Genomic DNA, 6,071 nt, shown 5'->3' with positions numbered 1-6,071 from the left:
TCTGTGACTGACTCCGTACTGCGGCTATACGGCAGCGCGCGGTAGAGCAGTTCATGTGTGACGTCAACCAGGTGAATTCACAAACGCGCACACCCATAACTCACATAAGTGAAGACTGTGTGTGCGGTGGTGCACACACAAGTCATGAAATCATACAAGCGGAACGGATAATTTGTGTTAAAAGTCCCGGCAGGACTACACCGACAACAATGGAAACCTGATCATTTACATTGGACATTGGTTCAGTTTATCTTTAAAACCCTCGCTTTGAACTTTGCATTGTGGCAACATATCAGTTTTGAAATGTAAATCAAATAAAGTGGAGGTGACGCTCTGCAGTTGCACATTGAGTGTTAATGTCCCTTCAATACATTTTCCCTCAAGTAAAACCAAAAATATGTATATTTCTTTTCGGAGAGCCAGCAAACCAGGAAATCAATGCAATATGTATGCTCGATACACAACTGGTCTGGTCTCTCTCTCTCTCTCTCTCTCTCTCTCTCTCTCTCTCTCTCTCTCTCTCTCTCTCTCTCTCTGTCACGCTCGCTGTCTCTCTCTCTCTCTTTCTCTCTCTCTCTCTCTCTCTCACACACACTCTCTCTCTCTCTCTCTTTCTCTCTCTCTCTCTCTCTCTCTCTCTCTCTCTCTGTCTCTCTCTCTCTCATGCACAAACAGGTTCAGGAAGAATTCCGCTGTGGGTACATATTGGCCCCGCCCACATCACCTCCACACAAGGCGGAGCACAGAGATCCATTTGGGGCTGAGTCATCCGCCTCCACCAAAACTGTATGACTATAAGAGAGAATGGACCAGTATTTAGACAGTCTGTCTCGACTCCTAAAGAGCTATTTATAGCTCAAAAGAAGGGCACAACAAAGAGGGTCAGAAATAGGTGGCAGGGTTGAATACTGACAGAGATTATAAGACTATGGAATTACTCATCACGTCATCACCACCACTAGCTTTGGGCGCGTGGGACAACAAGTCAAATGAAGGACAATAGATTTTACTACAAAAGGAATCTCCCACCACTCAGAGAGCTTTGGCACACTGAGTAAACATTTTCAGTGAAGCATGTAGTACGATTTAGTAATTTCAAGATCACTCAAAACTATAATGTGTGGTTGTGACAAAGAGTAGTAGCCTATTACATCCCCTAATTCAGAGGATTTACAATGCTAGCCGGTATCTAACAAGTCCAAGTGTGACTTTTTCCATTTTGTCACTATCTTATCTTGACCGATGACCTCATGCTGCACCAGTAGTTGTAAATAACAAAATTCCACTCAATAAACCTATCACAGACTTTTGCTCAATGACCCCTGCCCGCCACTCCCATCAAATAAAGCTGCCTTTGGCTGTATACTTTAGTGACCCCTCCTCGTAGTGTTTGTTTTCCCGCCCAGCATTCTGCTTCAACAGGAACTTCATCAAATAACGGAAGCAAGACTTTCTTCTTAACATGAACAAATAAAAAAAGGTTTGTGTCACCACTACTGTCACAAATGTAGGATGCATTGTTATCTGACAAATTAAGTGAATTTGTCGCTATCACCTGGTAGTAGCAGGAAGGCCGAATGACCCCGGGGCAGCTCTTTAAAGTTTAAATCGCGGCGTCGTTGTCTGCTCTAAGAATTCCAGCCTGAGTTAGTTCACTTTGAAAAGAGAAAAGCCAGACTGTTGTAGAGTCTATGCAGGTTATGTAATGCCACTGTAAGAACACCGGCAGTATGACGTCAAACAGCAAACCGTGTGAAACTACATGGCTGGACATTTGTGAATATGACCATGTGTCCGGGCAGGAGACCCAGACGTGAGTAATGAGAGGAACAGACAGGGGGAGGGTGGGATGAAAAAAAACAATCTCTAAAAAAAACAATCTCTAAAAAAAACAATCTCTAAAAAAAACATGCCACAGACTTTCTCCATCTGTCCTCATTTACGTTTTCAGTTCCTTGCCTTTCTCAGCCCCCTCCTCTTTCCTGTACTAAACTTTATTCATGTTTTTCAAGGCTGATGCCTGCATGTTTAACAGGGAGAAGATCATCTTTCTTCTAATGTTTTGGTTAGAGGGTGCTTATCTCTTCAAACGCACACAACCTTACTCTCTTCTTTTTTAGACACGTTCAAAGTGACTTTCCTCTTGAGTGGTGATAAAAAAGAGCATCTACAAGTGTGTGTGTGTTGTCTCTGCGTTGAAACGTGCAGATAACACCCTGAGCTGTGATATCAGCAGGGCTTTGGTGCTTCCTGCTGTGTCCATTAGTGTGCTCAGCTTCTTATCGTTATGCGGTCGTTCACACTGGTCCTCTGTTGTCTACATATTCAGCATTAATTCTCCTGTGAGTAGGAGCGTTATATTAGAACAGAGATCAAATGGCAAACTTCTCCTTTAAAAAAAAAACCCACTCACCTCAAAGTTTGGTCAGGTGTGTTGAAAGTATTGCATTGGAAAATGTTTTTGAGATGACAGCATAGAAAGTTGCTCAACATGCCTTTGTTGGTGACATGCTCAGCCTGGGCAGAAGGCCTCCTTTGACATTCACTGCATACAGTGTCACTGTCGTATCGGGGATTACATCTCACCCCCTCCTTGCTTTTCCTACTGATTACGCGTAATTATCTTTTTTCACATGCACATTAATAGTTCATGAAATGCAACACAGGTCGTCCATCTTGAATCTCCACATTGACCTCCTGGGTGTGGATTTGAACATTTTCGAGTGTGTACAAGGAGAAGTTGTCCCTTTTCTATTTTGAAGAGGTGCTTTTCTCACAATCATGCCAAGACTATACTGAAATTGAAAGACATCGATTCATACAAGCAGGCGGTTACCTCATCGTTTCGGGCATCTCTGATTCCCATGGCTACCAAGTGGGGAAGGTTTTGTGAATGCGTCGGCCATGTGACGGAGCTCATGCTCAAAGGGAGAAGCGGAGCAAGGTGTCTTTAACTTTCAGATGCCCGAAGGAAATGAACAACTTTCCACTCTTTCTCACTTCTCTCTCGCTTTTGGTACTTCAAGTGAGTATTGGGTCACTGACACTCCTGGGATCATGTATCTAGAGCAACCCCAATCTTACTCTTTTCAGTTCTGCCTACTTTCTTTTTGACATGCAGTCACTCCGTCTTCACTCATCTAATTGGAAATGATCTTCAGGTTTCGACCTCCGTATCTGGTAATCTCAGCAAACACTCGGCTCCACATCCGTCCTTCCTTATTATCCGAATAGACAGTCTTTGAAAAGTATTAATGAGCAAATCAAATAGCAGCTTTTAATTTGTTGTAAAACACTGGCCAATGAATTAAAGCCACATCCTTTGATGTGAGCGCTCCCATCGGGCCTGCTGCGTGTTCATTAATATTGCAGATGTTAAAAAAAAAATAGGCCCAAATGTTTTGTGCCATTTCTTTGTCTTTAAATATTAATGCGAGCGTTGCTTTCTTGGTCGAGGTCCCTCGCCATGTGACTTGGTTGTTCTAGCATAGCGGAAATCTTTGGTATAACTATAGTCACTTATCTTAGATTGCTCGTATTACCCAGTTATCTGATTGGAGCTGGGAAGTGAAAGCCTGGAGAAAAGAGCGGCTCATTTTGGTGTCTAGTGGAAGCCGATGGCAATGTGTGTTTTATATTTAGGCAAATTAAATCAGCAGCAAGCAACAAAATGATGCGTTATCCCTCTATGCAACACACATATGTCACCTTGATAAGACCTAAAATTAGATTGCAATCATGGTAGTGAAAATAAATGGAATGAAATCTCGTTGAATTCTGATCCAGCGTGATGTAGAAATGGCTTGACGAATACAGCATGTCTTGTTTTTACTGGGGGCATCATAGACTTTTGAAATGTAGTTGCTGACCTCAGAACATCGCTGAAAAGAAAAAGCCCCCAAAAAGGGACAATGATCAGAAGTAGAGTCTTGCAAACTACCTCCAAAATTAAATCCCACACATTTCCTACAAAGTAAGAGGTCAGGCGTGGTGTTGAGTTTACCCCTGTTCTATTTCTGCATGCCACTGTTTTCATGAACAGAAATGTAAAGTTTCAACTGCATCTCTCTAATAGAGAGGTTGAGCTGTTTGAATCTCAAACACAATCTGCACCAATATTGCTCCTCGATGCCATCCTTACGATCCCTTCTTATTATTTTCATTTTCTTTTCTTTCTTTTTCTTTTGTTGTATTCTTATGCCTATTTCATTTAATGTTTATAATTGTGTAAAATATTAAGGCTTCAAATAAGCCCAGTTGGCTTTTTGCCTCTTCCTACACTGTGATATTCATTGATCTCTGTTATGTTTGTTTATTTTTTTTTTGTATTGTTTTAATTGTGCAAAATTCTGTCTAAAGCTAAACATGTTTTCAAAACAGCTTCAAGTTTCTATTGATTTTCTATTAACGGTGGAAAACAGAGTCATGTAAGAGTAAATGGCACGAAGTACTGCTGCCCTCTGCTGGATGAAAGAGACATTGGACTAAAACTCTGAGCCAATGTCACAAACAATGGACACAAACAGGTACAGCGTGTACTTATTTCGGCGTCATCCCAGAATGCAACACAAACACCCCTACAAAGAAATACAATGGCATCAGACCTTCACGTAATTACTGCTTTCGTGAGGCTCATAATTACAGCAGCTGCTGTATACGCCTACGTTGAGTGTGCAGTGTTTTTAATACTCATTTGTGTTATATTATAATACAATATAGATATAGGGGTTGAATAGAAAGACGATGAAATGCAATCGTGTAAATACAAAATATTGCCTTAAATCGGACAGATTCTTGTCAAAAAAAAAGGAACACTGCACTTTAAAAAGGGGAGGTATGGGGGCTGTACTGGAATGGGCATCATTATACAGTTGTTCGTGTTATTGTGTCCACTCAGTTTATGTTTTGTAACGTAAAGACACAGCTTCATGTGTAGTAACAGGAAGCACGTGAAGTAAACGTTTTAAAGGAGTTTATTTCTATATGTATCTATATACACAAACATTTACATTGCACTATATGCAAGAGGTACAGTCCATTATAACACTAAGAAACAGGTAGAAAAAGCCAGACAGTACTTGATGGACCGCTTTAGAAATAATGTGCTTTAGAAATAATGTAGTTTGACGGTTGAAAGATCAGACGAGGTCCGGATGGAGAAAATAAACCCTTTGGGGAGGTTATTCCAGAGAATCTGTCTTCTAGTCGGATTATGCTAAACAGAGAGAAGAGTGAAGCTCCAGACATGATGACGTGATGACTCGTAAGACTGGCAGCTTAAAGGTATTATGACGATGGGGTTTCCATTCAGTCCAAGTGAGATGTGTATCCAGCATGAAAAGAGCAGTAATATAAATGGCACACAAGTATTTCCTTATGTTGCTGGACCGTCACCGAACTGTTCAAAACACTAGAGATTTAACGTATATGCAAGTAGATAAAAAGCGAATGCTATCAAGGTCTCTTCCGGCGACATAACAGTAGTACAGTACTTTGATAATATAAAGACGAAAGAAAGGGTACAATTCAATTTCAGGCACATCCTCAATTTGCTAATTGCACTGCATTCAACTGGAATAAATCAATTGGCACTTTAGAAATGTATGACTTTTCTTTTTTCTTCTTCTCAAAAACCTATAGATTCAAATACTATATCTTTAAAAGTGTTTATCCTCAGAAATACCGTCGAGTCATGCCGAGGGTCATTCCATAGCTGTGCAGATTTAATATAATAGTAACATTGCGTAAAACTCCACAACCAATATAATGTACACGCACAGGGGTGATTAAAATTACCTCTTACTCAGAACATCATGGAACAGCATTTCTAAACAAACCCTAAAATTCACTTCATATCCGCAGTGTTTATATCACAATATATATATCCAGAATACCAATTATCTGAAACGGTGACCACCAATATATATATATATATATATATATATATTTTTTACTACAAATCAAAGTTTGTTTGCATGTTCTACCCAAGAACAAAGGCTGTCACCTGTTTCACACATAAACATGTCAAGGATGTAACGTTCTCCTGCAGAACCCAAAAGTGTTTTTTTAAT

Source organism: Taurulus bubalis (genome assembly GCF_910589615.1).
Source record: "Taurulus bubalis genome assembly, chromosome: 5".
Lineage (NCBI taxonomy): Eukaryota > Metazoa > Chordata > Actinopteri > Perciformes > Cottidae > Taurulus > Taurulus bubalis.
The sequence above is the reverse complement of the archived record's forward strand: the minus strand, read 5'-3'. Positions refer to the sequence as shown.